The sequence below is a fragment of the Thalassophryne amazonica genome, chromosome 17 (assembly GCF_902500255.1).
Source record: "Thalassophryne amazonica chromosome 17, fThaAma1.1, whole genome shotgun sequence".
NCBI lineage: Eukaryota > Metazoa > Chordata > Actinopteri > Batrachoidiformes > Batrachoididae > Thalassophryne > Thalassophryne amazonica.
This window is the reverse complement of record NC_047119.1, coordinates 40,488,317-40,504,246: the sequence shown is the minus strand read 5'-3', so window position 1 is coordinate 40,504,246 and position 15,930 is coordinate 40,488,317.

The window sequence follows — 15,930 nt, the reverse complement described above, 5'->3', positions numbered from 1 at the left end:
AGGTCTTGGAGAATGAGAAAATGAATAAACCATGTTCTCAAACTGAAAGATCAAATAATGAATAAAGAGAGGGAATGCAATAGTCATGGTGTTGACCGCAATTTACATATTCTGATGGCATCAAAACAGCATCTGAAACGATCTGATCGCAGGTTGATTGAGCTCTGAGATAGATCGGTCACAGCAAAGCCTGCCTGCGTGTTGTGCCACGTTTGTCCACCTCCACTGGACCCCAGCCAGGGAGGGCGAAGGAAATGTTGGTTATGTAAAACATGTATGTGGCACTGTGCGCACCTCAGAGGCTCGGTGCAACACTGCAACACAGCTGAAAGGGATGTCACTGCTGTAACAAACATATATTATATGTACACCTCCTAAATCTGTAGCAGGTATGATGTGGAAATGTTTGCCCATCACATGACGACATAAATAAACACGTGACTCACCTCTGGTACCTCGTGTTCCAAAGCGCAGCACAGACAGCTGGTCAATTCCCTTTCAGCCGGCTGCGCTGTGTGCTGGCAACGTTGATCAGATGACAAATGCATAATCCACCTCTGATATAAATAAATCCCATGTGAAGCACTGTCCCAACGATAATCCAACTACAGTTGTGTTAAGATGTGTATCAAGTGAAATGACAACAAATAAAGAGTTTAAAAAAAGAGAAAGTCCACTGGCTGTATCGGAAAGTTGCGCACGTGGGAAATTGGCGCACTGCCAGCACAGTTCAGCAGCGGTTATGGAGTCCAGCCGGACAAATAAAATCTAGTAATGCAAGTATATACTGATCAAACACCTAAAGGGATTTTTTACTAGACTGTACAACAGCAGGTGATCACTGACAGCTGTCAAACTGTTTGTGTGCTCTCTGGATGGACTGATCCTGTGCTTGCGTGCGCCCCACGTGTGCACGCGGAGTGGCTGGTACAGCATTTATGAACACATATACATGCAGCTGAGTGAACATTTCTATGCACGTACACGCGCACACTCCGGCACATGAGACCCACACTGACGAGAGGTCAGTTTAGCGCTGGGAATGTGAGGACAAGTGGAGATTTGATTGCATGGGTGAGTGAGTGGGTGAGTGGCAGCTCCAAAGTTGGTTCCGTCTGACGGCAGTCTGTGTCATCTGACTGCTGTCTGAAATATGTTTGGGGTGCATTCTGCAGGTGTGCACGGGGCAGTCCGGAAGTGTTCGGACCACGGCTGACCACTCCTCTTTTCCTCCCGACTGTCGGATTATGGCAATATTTGCCGTGTCGGAATGGTTCATGCACATTCTTGCTATGTGTGAGGGAGGCTTTAAAGTGCTCCTTCTGTACATTTTGTTAAAGTGCTCTATATCCTCCTGACTACCGTCCTGGTAGTCTGGAGGATATTAGTGTTTCTGTAATTCTTCATCTAACCCATAGGTGTCAAACTGATTCCAGAAAGGGTCAAGAGGGTGCAGGTTTTTTTCCAACCACTCACACTACCAGGTAATTTCACTGATTAACATCACTTTGAGCAGATGGAATCAGTTAATCAGTGAAATCACCTGCTGTTTAGGAAGCATTTGCTTTAGTTCTATCTGCCTCAAACAATAACATTAAATAGCCTGTTAGTGTCTACCCGTTAATGTGGTGTTTGTGTTGTAAATAAGTAATGTGCATGAAGCAGTAGTCCCATATTCCAAAAATATATGTGACTTGTAGACCAGTGTCATGAATGTTTTTTCCTCTGCACAACGTATTTTTCGACACTTGTAACTAACACTTTGGTGGGACATATAGGCTGGAAAAAAGGGTAAATAGATCTAGTCATCTATTAGTAGCATATATAGGAGATAATTAATAGAATTAATGTCACTATCATCAGCTCAAGCATTAGAATGCTGCTTACTGATTATGGGTAATAGTGTTTTTTGAAGGAGATGTGTCTGCATATCAATAAAAATAATTATATAAAAGCTGAAAAAAACACTTTTACTCTGCAAGGCACTCTCAACAAAGCACTTGTTTCTGATCAACATCATCCTTTCTAACATAATTCCAAACAGTGTCAGTTGTCTAAACTTAATTTGGGTTCTATCCTTTTGTGAATTATTTTGTCTGGAATTACATGTTTGACTAAAAGTGTTTAACTTCCAGAGATATTCACTTGTCTGACCAGGGACATTTCATGTCTCTGGGTCCTCTGCCTTTGAAATCCAGAGACATCTGGGAAGATCTTATGGAGTCATGAGGTTGCTGGGCAAAGACATCTTTAGTGTCCTGGTGTTTCCTGTTTTACTGTAAGGTTGTGAGATTCTAACTCCTGCTGTAGCTCTATCGTCAAAGGCCAGCTCACCAATGACCAATTCTTCATAAACAACAAACCCATACCAACAGTCCAGGAAAAGCCCATCAAAACCCTTGGACGGTAGTACATTACAGACCACAAGGACTCCGAACAGTTGGAGCACCTCAGGCAGAATACATTCAGTGGCCTCAGGAAAATCAACAGTACTGCTCTCCCAGGGATTTTGAAGGTGTGGCATTTCCTGTTTGGCTTGCTGCCCCACCTCATGTGGCCAGTTAAAATCTACGAGGTCATTTTAAATGTCAAGTGGTGGAGAGACTGGTGAGTGTACAACTGAGGAAGTGGCTGGGCCTTCCAAGGTGCCTTTGTAGCACTGGGCTCTACAGGAATGGAGCTTTTTCCTTGCTAACATCAAGCCTTGTGGAGGAGTTCAAATACACCAAAGCAAGACTGGAAATGTTGCAACGGGTTTACCCTGAAAACGGGGCAGAAGTGGGACCCAGCCTCAGTGGTTACAGAAGCAAAGGCCACCTTCAAGCATCAAGACATTGTGGACTGTATACAACACGGAAGAGAGGGACTGGGCTTGGGAACAACAATGTCCATGTGGGTGAAGGCCACGGCAACTGAACGCTGGCAGCTGGTAGTGGAGGAAATGCGCCGCCAGAAGAAAGCTGTCAGATGAGCTAGGGCAGTCTCCAAAGCCCAGCAAGGCAGATGGATTAAGTGGGAATCCGTAGAACAAGGCAAATTCAAATGGAGCATCTGTGAATATGGACACAAGCAGGTTAAGCTTTCAGACACATCCTGATGGGTTGCAAGACCAGCCTGACGCAGGTGGATTACACGGCATCACAATCAGGTACTGAGGTGTTTGGCCTCAGCACTGGAAGACAAGAGAACCTCAATCAATCAAATGCCATCCCCCCAAATACTCAGTCTACTTTCCCACACGTAAACATCCTTCATCCAGGGAGGTGAAAACTGCAAAACAACCCTCTCAACTCCGAGCATGAAAATGGGTCTGGTGGAGGTGAGCTGCAGTAGATTTGTTTTGGCAAAGTCCAACCACAAGGCTCCTGAAGGAGGTGGGCATTAGAGGGCCAGCCCAGCGGAAGGTCATTTAAAGACTGGCAACTGCCACGGAAGACGCACCGACTGGCTTGGGATGAAGTGGAGGGACTCTGTATGGGCTGCAAATGACCTTTTCCTTCCTCACTTTGCGACACACAACCTGGGCTGATCAGCTGGGTACACAACTGATGTGGTGTTGCGGTTAGTTTATAACGCATGGTCATTTGAAAGCCACCACATAAAGAGGCTGTGTTTGTCATCAAAACAAGTGATGACTATCAGGGATTGTAACACCTAGTCCTTTAAGTAAGTCGTGACCTAAGGTGACGACTGGGGTGTTTTTGTACCAGGTCTCTTGGAGGATCCTTGAGGTCCACTGGAATGACAATTTGTGTCAAATGAACGGTTACGCAGTGAGACTCAGAGGAGGAGGATCACGACATTGGTGAAGGAACATCAGCTACCACATTTTGTCCACGTGATGTGTTTCTGGTGGTCATGAGACCACAATCAGCTGGAGCAAGGTCGACACTCCCACATTTCATCTGCTAAATGGTTATTTTAGAGCGGTGGGCATGGACCAGATATCTGTGTGGGTGGTTGCCATCCAGAACCGTTTTTCTATGTCAGTGATATAGAAGAACATTTAACTTGACGTGAAGTCTGCATGTCACTGACTTGCTCAAAGAAACTTTAAATCTGAGTAAATTATGTTCTATCACATCAACATTTTTTAAATCAGGCTTGTTTCTCTGCATCATGTTCTTATTTTGAACCTTTCACAGTTTTTGTCATGCAGGGGCAGTAGATAAAAATAAAGTTTGCTGACCAGCAACTGTCACCTTCCTGTGAGGTGCATTTAGCAAACAGACAACAAAAAAACATTTAAATGTGAAACTTATAACAAGTACGTTGTGTTTAACAGCTGTTAGCAGAAGTGAGCAGCTGTTCAGTTTCCATCTCAGTGTTCATTAGGAACAGAGCTGAGAAATGAAATGTGTCAGTGAAGATGATTTCTTCACACAACATTGCATTCATTTTCTGTCTGATACTTTTTCCCACCAAAACGTTAACAGGCCATCTTCAGCAGTTACACCAAGAAGATGTCAGTTGTCCTCAAACTTTCTGTCCAAACATCACAGTCTTCAAAATGAGAACACTGTTGTCCTTCCATCCATCCCCACATAGACAGAAACATCTCACATGTCCATCAGGCGGAGCACAGCCAATGACCGTCTTGGAGGCGGGTCAACGTCAACTAGAGTGCCTTGATTAGAGAGAGTGGTGACATGATGAGTCGAAAAAAAATGGGTCACGTGACTCATGGTGCCATCTTGGGTTCAAAATAGCATGGGCTGTTAGTCTATATGCATGTCAATCTAGCTGTTTTACACACAAATAGACACAACAAGGGCTTCATGATGTACAGATTCCCTTCAGATCCGAACAGAAGAAAAATTTCGGAAATAAAGTCAGCTGTGTGGTATCGTCAAAGCTTGAGAGGTAAATTTATTGTTCAGTCCCATGTACAGTAAAACTCACCGAAACTGTCATCGTATAACAGATATTCGCAGTCACTGGACAAAAAAGTCACAACGTTTTGTATTTGTTTTCCATGTAACAACACCGTATATAACAGATTTTGTACCAACGTATTTTTCGGTCACATTGGATAAAATGTTACGTCCGAGTCGCAATGTATTTCTATTAAACCCTTCGAATGTGGGACTGGAGTCATTTGCCATGATTAAAATCCGACTGTTTATTTTTTTCACACCATGCTCAGACTCGCAGCCCGACGCACACGTCAGGCTGCTGCAGGCTGCGCAGGTGACAGCAGCAAACATGTTGCTGCTTATACATTTTGATAATGGATCAATACATTTGGCAGAAAAAATTTCAGAGGAAATTTTGACCTTATTAAATGAAGCTCACGTCCCGATACAGGATTCCCCGTAGATGTTCGGCACCTAATGTCCCGTCCGATCGCAATGTATTTCAATTAAAAAACCCAGAGCAGTCTGCACGTGCAGAGTTACAAACTGAAGTTCAGCTCTGACACTCGCCGATTTGTGGAAAGTGGAACCGGAGTCATTTCCCTGATTAAAATGTCTGACTGTTAGTTTTTCAAACCGTATTCAGACTAGGACCTGAAGCCTGATGTGCACCTGTTAAATCAGACACAACAGCTGTGATTTTACACATTTCTGCTTTTCAATCCTGCATCTGCCATCGTATATAACAGTTTTTACAGTGCGAGTACAAATGTATCAGAAAGTCCACAACTTTACAGCATGAAGTCGATAAAAGAGGAAAATGTACAGCTTACCTTTGATTTGGAGGTGATGATTGTAGAAAGAAAAGCTTGTTGAGGGTCAAATTAGTCCAGAACAAAGAATAATCCCTAGATGGAGATCTTTAAAACTGTCACGCGTGTCATTGTATGACAGAGTTACAGAGCTGCAGCTGCATAAATCAGGCTTTAAATTAATTAAATAAATCATTAAAAATTGTAAATTTGATAGCTTAACTATTTTTATATTTATTTTGATAGGGCATGTTACCTGGATGTGTTGTTGTATGTGGTTAAATGATTTAAAAAAATGTTGAAAACATTAAGGTTCATTCAGTAGTTCAGCGCAGTTGGAACCAAATGGTGCCATGTTCTAAGTTGACTCCACTCTCTCTAATCAAGGCACTCTAATGTTAATTAGAGTGGCAACAGCTAGCATTTTGATTCCATATTGTTTCCTAGCTCAGGCGCTTGGACAATAGGGTTAATTTACTGTAGGTCGATAAAACACATTAAAAACCTTTACATAATTTGACTTTTAAGTTAAAAACAGTGTATTATGCATGTGCAATAAAAATCATGCTTATCTATACATTACCTACTCCTACTATATGGCTGCTCCTGGAACATTAAAACCTGGAATAAAACCACTATGAATCAAACATTTTTGTACAGTTTACACATTTCAGCGCTGCATCATTTAATGAGCTGGACGCCGTTTCCATTCAATTCTTTTGACATTATTTTCCCTTTTTTTTCCCCTTTCTGTGTCTGCAAGATATTTATTTTATATCTGTTTTTGGATTGATTTTTGCATCCATATGTAAAATATCCCATCATTTTGAAACTTTTTGGACTATGTGTCCAACAACCCGCTGTGTTGAGACGTGTGTGATATGCAGTACAATCAATCTCCTGTTGGAAGCAACATGGCGCCTGTCAGTCAAAATACTGGGATGCCAACATTGCCACTCTCAGTATGGGGGCACCTGAACAACTCTCCAGAGCAGCTTTAAAGGAGAACTAAGTAACTTTTTGACATTAATTTTATAGTTTGGGAGTCATTCTAAGGGCTAAAGGAGTTGTTTTGGGGAGAATGGGGGCTCTCTCTAACCCAGCAGGGAACTCGTAGTATAAACCCAGCCTTGCAACATCAGAGAAACCGACCGGGAGTCCTGTGAACGAGAGTCTTTGGTCTCGCAAGAAACACGAATTGCTTTTCGGGAATACTACAACAACAATATGTACACGCTCCCCTGTTGAGGCACCAGTGAGCTAGTGGCTATAAGAACAAGCCAACGAAGGCTTTATTTCTTACATGTTCACAATCATGACAGAGCCAGTGGAAAACACACACACCACACACACACAACACACACACACACACACAAAACGCTGTCAGAAGAAGTGAGAAAGAGAAAAACAGTGTGACAGAGTGAGGGGTCACACACAGGTCAATCTTGGTCGGGCTTCACTGTGAAAGCATGATGTCATATTTCTTCACTGATCGTGTGTGTTCTCACAGAGCACAAGCTGGTGGGCAGAGCAAGAGACCCATCTCGGCAGTACCCCTGACAACCGTCCGACCCGGCGCACCACAGGGCCCATCTCACCTGTGCTGTCGGGGAGGTGGAGCATAAGCATGTGCAATAGGACCCAAAAGATGGTGAACTTCTTAATTTTTATTTTTTTCTCTATCTAAGACTTGCTTTGATAATGTAGACATACGAGTCTATTAGAAAGTATCCGACCTTATTATTTTTTCAAAAACCATATGGATTTGAATCACGTGTGATTACATCAGACATGCTTGAACCCTCGTGGGCATGCGAGAGTTTTTTCACGCCTGTCGGTTACGTCATTCGCCTGTGGGCAGGTCTTTGAGTGAGGAGTCGTCCACCCGCTCGTCGATTTTTTTCATTCGTTTAGGAATGGCTCAGAGACTGTTGCTTTGTTTGATAAAAATTTTTTCAAAACTGTAAGGCACAACTGAGTGGACACCATTCAATAAATTCAGCTGGTTTTCGGGTAAAAATTTTAACGGCTGATGAGAGATTTTGGTCTGGTAGTGTCGCTTTAAGGACGGTCCACGGCGCCTGACGGCGATCTGCGCTTCGAGGCGGCAGCGTCTCGCCGTTTCAAGTTGAAAACTTCCACATTCAGGCTCTGTTGACGCAGTAGTAGTCGTCAGAGAACAGAGAACTTTCAGAAGAAGTCCGGCATGAGGAGTTTATTTCGGACATTCCATTGTTAACGGTCATTTTGTAATGAAAGAACGTGCGGGCAGGAGTCGCATGTCGGGCCGGACCCGACCGCGGGGGGGTCGCGGCAGGAAAAACACCTCCGTTGGAAATCTTAACGGGCAAGTTGGAACATGCCCAAGCTGTTAAACATTTCTCAGTTACTCACTTGTTGAAAGCCATTAAAAGCCACCTGAATTCTACAAATGGTTTTCAACACGGAGGTGTTTTTCCTGTCGCGGCACACACAGATTTGCCGAGTCGTCACGGAAACGACTCGGCGAATTTGCGCGTACGTCTTTCATTAAAAAAATGTCCTTAAACAGTGGAATGTCCGCATAAATTCCTCATGCCGGCCTCTTCTGAATCTTCTCTGTTCTCTCACGATGTCCTGGGTGAATTAAGCCTTAAATTAGGATGTTTTCAGCTCGAAACAGGCCGACGACAGCGCCTGGAAGCGCTGCAGGACGTCCCGCTCCGTGGGAAGTCCTTACACCGACAGAAACACCCCATAATCTCTCATCAGCCGTTAAACTTTTCACAGAAAACCAGCTTAATTTCTCGAATAGTGTCCACTCGGATATTCCTCACAGGTCCAGAAAAATTTTTGATAAAGCAACGCGCGCCGTCTCGAGCAGCGTGTGAAACAAAGGAATTCAGCCGAGAGGGCGGGACCGCATCTCACTCAAGGCCTGCCCACAGGGAAATGACGTCACCGACACGCGTGAAAAAACTCACGCATGCGCACGAGGGTTCAAGCATGATTGGTGTAATCGCATGTCATTCAAATCCATATAGTTAAAAAATAAAATAAAAGGGTCGGTTTATTATCTAAGAGACCTCGTACACTCAACAAAAATATAAACGCAACACTTTTGGTTTTGCTCCCATTTTGTATAAGATGAACTCAAAGATCTAAAACTTTTTCCACATACACAATATCACCATTTCCCTCAAATATTATTCACAAACCAGTCTAAATCTGTGATAGTGAGCACTTCTCCTTTGCTGAGATAATCTATCCCACCTCACAGGTGTGCCATACCAAGATGCTGATTAGACACCATGATTAGTGCACAGGTGTGCCTTAGACTGCCCACAATAAAAGGCCACTCTGAAAGGTGCAGTTTTATCACACAGCACAATGCCACAGATGTCGCAAGATTTGAGGGAGCGTGCAATTGGCATGCTGACAGCAGGAATGTCAACCAGAGCTGTTGCTCGTGTATTGAATGTTCATTTCTCTACCATAAGCCGTCTCCAAAGGCGTTTCAGAGAATTTGGCAGTACATCCAACCAGCCTCACAACCGCAGACCACGTGTAACCACACCAGCCCAGGACCTCCACATCTAGCATGTTCACCTCCAAGATCGTCTGAGACCAGCCACTCGGACAGCTGCTGAAACAATCGGTTTGCATAACCAAAGAATTTCTGCACAAACTGTCAGAAACCGTCTCAGGGAAGCTCATCTGCATGCTTGTCGTCCTCATCGGGGTCTCGACCTGACTCCAGTTCGTCGTCGTAACCGACTTGAGTGGGCAAATGCTCACATTCGCTGGCGTTTGGCACGTTGGAGAGGTGTTCTCTTCACGGATGAATCCCGGTTCACACTGTCCAGGGCAGATGGCAGACAGCGTGTGTGGCATCGTGTGGGTGAGCGGTTTTCTGATGTCAGTGTTGTGGATCGAGTGGCCCATGGTGGCGGTGGGGTTATGGTATGGGCAGGCGTCTGTTATGGACGAAGAAACACAGGTGCATTTTATTGATGGCATTTTGAATGCACAGAGATACCGTGACGAGATCCTGAGGCCCATTGTTGTGCCATACATCCAAGAACATCACCTCATGTTGCAGCAGGATAATGCACAGCCCCATGTTGCAAGGATCTGTACACAATTCTTGGAAGCTGAAAATGTCCCAGTTCTTGCATGGCCGGCATACTCACCGGACATGTCACCCATTGAGCATGTTTGGGATGCTCTGGACCGGCGTATACGACAGTGTGTACCAGTTCCTGCCAATATCCAGCAACTTCGCACAGCCATTGAAGAGGAGTGGACCAACATTCCACAGGCCACAATTGACGGCCTGATCAACTCTATGCAAAGGAGATGTGTTGCACTGCATGAGGCAAATGGTGGTCACACCAGATACTGACTGGTATCCCCCCCAATAAAACAAAACTGCACCTTTCAGAGTGGCCTTTTATTGTGGGCAGTCTAAGGCACACCTGTGCACTAATCATGGTGTCTAATCAGCATCTTGATATGGCACACCTGTGAGGTGGGATGGATTATCTCAGCAAAGGAGAAGTGCTCACTATCACAGATTTAGACTGGTTTGTGAACAATATTTGAGGGAAATGGTGATATTGTGTATGTGGAAAAAGTTTTAGATCTTTGAGTTCATCTGAACCAAACATCAACATCAACCAAAAGTGTTGCGTTTATATTTTTGTTGAGTGTATGTTTCCCATGTCAATAAAGCTCCACTGACAGGAAATGAAATGAGAGAGAGATGAGAAGAGAGAGCAATCATGCACATGAGATAGGTGGAGATAGAGAGGGCAGAGAGAGTGAGAAACAAAGAGAAAGAGAGATCCGCCTGACCTAAACTCTGTTTTCTGTGTATTTCTGGATTGTTGCTTTCTTGACACAGGTCCATAGATTGCGTAACAACAAATGCACATGGAAAGCGAGGGACGGGAGAGCGGCAGTAAGTTTTTTTTCAGTCACAGTTTTGGGAGTATATACAGTAGTGTTCAGAATAATAGTAGTGCTATGTGACTAAAAAGATTAATCCAGGTTTTGAGTATATTTCTTATTGTTACATGGGAAACAAGGTACCAGTAGATTCAGTAGATTCTCACAAATCCAACAAGACCAAGCTTTCATGAACCAAAAAACAAAAAAAAACCCCAACAAACCCAAATCAAACAGCAAAAAAACTAACCAAACTTTTGTAGGTGTTCTCTAAAATGATACGTTACTAAACAGGGTTTAAATGTGGTGACAGCATCAGTCTATGTGAGTGGAGAAAAGTATCACTGACAAAGCAAGAAGTCCAGACCCTTTTCATTTCTAGAAACCTCACATCTGGGGGACAGAGAACATTCTCTAACATGTTCACAAACAAGAAGGGAAGGTGTTCTGACAGACCAGTGGAAGAAATGATGTCCAAATCATACTAATCATCCATGACACAACATTTAGTTTTATAAAATGATTGTGGACTGAAATTTATATTCAACAAAATTTAATTTTAATTTTGCAGTCAGAAATGGCAGAATGTCTCAGCAGACTTTATGTTGTCCACAACACAAAACGTCCTGTGTCCCTGAAATTCTTTATAGCATGAAGATCAATGACCAGTTAGAAACACAACATCAATAATCCAAATCCAACATATGAGATCAAAAAAAGAAATAGAACCGGCCCACCAGAGGTGGGACGAAGTCTCCATCAAGTCACTCTCAAGTCATGAATTAGCAAGTCCCACGTTGAGTCTCAAGTCATAATAACCACCAGATTGATGACTTGATTGATGACAGTGACTTTGTCCCACCTCTGCACCCCAGCAACAACAGCAACAAAAGGAAAGACAGCCATCTTCTGAAGGTACAGACCACGGCTTGAGTTAGCACCTCCACTGGACAAGAAGTTTAACTAACTTAACATGGGAGAAGAAGGAGTGAGGAAAGGTGATATATGGATAACACCTTTCATAATAGATAATACAAATACAAATACACTCCCTTCATTTATTGCTAGCTAGCTGAGCCTAGTGATAGTGCTCTAGTTTTGACCGTACTCATAGAACGCAAACCTCTGCCAAGACTAGTTTTCAATTCCACAAATTTTTCTGGGAGAAGTGGCCTTTCATAAGCTAAAATACATAGTAATATAGATCATAATATAGATCAAAAGGGCTTTCAATGTTAAAATCAAATATCCACTCAATCTGCAATACAGATCAGATGCAGATCAAACTTAGTCTATCCATTGAGAGTGCCAGTTTGCACCTCATTGTCACACATGGGAGTGATTGAGGCACTTTTGATTGAGACATAATGCAAAATGTACACCAAATGGGCTTTTCAATATTAAATTCAAACGTCCACCAAATCCACAATCAAGGTCAAACTTTGTGAGGCAATAGTGAGTGCCAGTCTCCACCTCACATTCCAATGTGAGCGTGATTCGGGCATGTTTGATTAATATATAATGTAAAATATACATTAACTGGTGTTTTCAATGTTAAATTTAAATGGTCACAAACTGTGTAATCTGGATCAGTTCCAGATCAAACTTTATCAGTTGACAAAGGATACCTTCCTACATAATGCTCTCAAATATGAAAGAAATCTGATCTTTTGTTGACAGTTATGCATTTTTTAAAATTCCTTCAATGTTAAAGATAGGGATTTTTCCAATTTTCCAAACTTTTTCCTGACTTTATCCTTTGCAATTGAAAATTGAATCAGTTCTTGCCTATCAGGATATGAATCTTCAGTAAAAAAAAAAAGAAAAAAAAAGAAAATTCGTAATGATATATGAAAAATTGTGGGCTCCAGGCTGTTAACAAAAAAAGACCAAACAAACAGACAAGCAAACAGGGGTGAAAACATAACCTCCTGCTACTTTGTTGGCGGGGGTAACTATTTAAAAACGTCAGAATCATTACTCTTTTTAATGCAAACATGATCCAGCAGTCATCACATGACCAGAATGCATTTATCTCATAGGTGGTATGTGCTTTAATTCAATATTCCACTGAGTTTTCATGAAAATGTAGTGCCAAAAGTTCAACATACAATAAAAATACGTGTCATTTGTGAGATCAGTTAAAAAGACCTTTAGGGTCACTGTACACAAATATGTTCCTGTCCGCTAACAAACAAACAGCAGCAGGAACAGGAAGAATAACAGTGTGTGTGATACGAGACGCTGCTGATGACGAGGAAACCGATATAATTTGTTTGTCAGAATTCATTAGAACCAAAGTGGAGACGCGCGGTCGTTTAAATTCAGAATCTCATTTCAGAATTGATTAATTACTCTGTCGCGCGTGACCAAAGAAATCAGCAACAAACTGAATGGATTAACATGTACAGATGGTTGAGTGAATTATTCATCCACAGCCGGTGTTGTTGAGAGTAAAGAATCCAAAAGAAACACAACAAAACAACACCACACAAACTACTGTGAACGTGTGTGTGCGCCAAGAAATGAAATGCTGCATTCACTTAATCTAGTTATGTTAATCAGCCCAGTGGAATGTGTGTGAGTGTAGAGTCCAACAGAATTTTGGTCTCCACAAGGTCAATTCATTTTGTTGGCTGGTACAAGGTTTTTTTTCTTTGTCTGGGACTATGCACTTGGTGATACTGTTTTCTGTCTGTTTTTTTTTTGTATATATTTTTTGAGTTTCACTCATTCATAGACATGTTATGAAAAGGTTATTCCTGCATTTTTATTTAAATATAAACAGCAATATGTCAATGTATATGTATTGTTGTTTATAAAAATGTACGGAAGCCGTCAGAGGCCCTTTTTGTGATACTTTTTAATTCACCCTGTTATCCCGATATAACGACATAATTAATTCAGGATCCCGAGAAAACAACACAACTAATTCGAGATCTCGAGAAAACAAAGCCTTTGTTTCTGTTGTGTGGGCCGCCAGAAGAGGAGGTACTGCTGGCCCACCACCAGACGGCGCCCTGCCTGAAGTGCGGGCTTCAGGCACGAGAGGGCGCTGCCACCACGGACACAGCCGGGGGTGACAGCTGTCACTCATTATCTCATGACAGCTGTCACCCATCTACACTTCATCATTCCACTCCATAAAGACCGGACGTCATCTCCACCTCGTTGCTGAGATATCATCTACCTGTGAAGGTAATATCCTCAGCCAGAATCTAACTGTGTCTTAGTCTGAATTCATTTTACAGCTGCTTTCCTGTGGAGTGCCTTATCAGTGAGGTTGGCGTAATCAGCGACGGCTTCGTTTCACACCCCAACCAGATAAGTGTTTAAGACAGGAGATGCACGAGTGTGTGTGAGAGGTGGAGGTGGAATCTCCACCATTGTTGTTACTGGGTGTGCACGCACATCTTATTGTTTCTGCTCCTCGCCAGCAGTACCAGATCCGACATTCGGAGACGGTGGCCACCTGGGGACTCGGGACTTGGCGGCTCCAGTATTCTCCAGGTTCGGTGTCGGAGGAAATCGTGTGGTTCTGGTTCTTCTCAGGACAGACGTCTTCTATCCTCGAGCCTGCCCACACGTCACCTTTGTGGATTGACTGTTTTCACAAATTCTGTAATCCGCTGTGTTTTGGTTGTGCTCTTTCACAACAGTAAAGTGTTCATATTCGACTCTTTCATTGTCCATTCATTTATGCCCCCTGTTGTGGGTCCGTGTCACTACACTTTCCCAACAGGATATCTCGGCCAGCGTCATGGATCCTGAGGGGCGTCACCCATCTGTTGAACGGCCAATGGAAGAGCAGGGTGCACAGGCGTCTGCAGGAGGCGTGATTGGTGAGTTGCAGCAAATCCTTACCGCCTTTACCACTCGGTTGGATCTGATGACCGAGCAAAACGTCATCCTTAATCGCAGGATGGAGGCTCTCACCGCACAGGTGGAAGCGTGCGCTCAGGGCGCTGCTGCAGCTCCTCCTCCTGCCGACCCAGTGCAGAATATAGACGTTCCACTGGTCGTTCAATGACGCCCCCCCACCATCCCCTGAAGCATACATAATTCCCCCAGAGCCGTACGGAGGTTGTGTGGAGATGTGCGCGGACTTTCTTATGCAGTGTTCGCTCGTCTTTGCACAACGTCTCGTAATGTACATGTCTGACGCCAGTAAGGTGGCTTATGTAATTAACTTGCTTCATGGTGAGGCATGCGCTTGGGCTACGGCGCTTTGAGAGCAAAATTCACGGCTCCTTACCGCTTATACTGGGTTTGTGAGGGAGTTCAAAACGGTTTTTGATCACCCTAACAGAGGAGAGACTGCTTCAACAGTGCTGCTGTCAATGAGACAGGGGCGCCGGAGCGCAGCCGAATATGCAGTTGACTTCCGCATCGCGGCTGCGAGGTCCGGCTGGAATAATGTTGCGCTCCGCGCCGCCTTCATAAACGGACTGTCGTCGGTCCTGAAGGAGCACCTGGTAGCTAAGGAAGAACCGCGGGATTTAGATGGGCTTGTTGATCTCGTTATACGGTTAGACAATCGGAGGAACGCCGTCAGGAGCGAGACGAAGGACGTGGCCGGGCACGCGCCGTCCCTCTCCCTTCCGGGTCCGAAAAGATTCTGCCTTCCCCACGCTCCACAGCCTCAACGCTCCATGTGGCTACAGCTCCCCCTGCTGACGAAGCTATGGACACGAGCAGGGCCACATTTAGACCACCTAACAGACAGAGGAGGCTGGCCCGCGGGGAGTGCTTTGTCTGCGGCTCGAGTGAGCATCAGTTAAGAGACTGCCCCAATCGGTTAAAACACCAACGCCTGCCCCTAGAAACTGGGCTTAGGGTGGGCCAAGACATTCACGTGGGACACACACATATTTCCACACGACTCCCAGTTACAATCCTGAGCGGGGATTTAACCCTTCAAGCCCCAGCACTGGTGGACACGGGGTCAGAAGGGAATCTGCTAGACAGCAGATGGGCTAGGGAGGTAGGGCTCCCTCTGGTGGCGCTCCCTTCGCCATTGCAGGTGCGGGCACTAGATGGCACCCTCGTCCCTTTAATCACACACAAGACACAACCTGTAACTCTGGTAGTGTCTGGAAATCATCGGGAGGAGATCGAGTTTTTGGTGATCTTAGGAATGCGTATCTCTGGTTCGGGTCCAGAAGGGAGACGAGTGGAAGACAGCATTTAACACCCCATTAGGTCATTTTGAGTACCTGGTCATGCCGTTCGGCCTCACTAACGCCCCCGCGACATTCCAAGCTTTGGTTAATGACGTCTTGCGGGACCTCCTGCACCGATTCGTCTTCGTATACCTGGACGATATACTCATC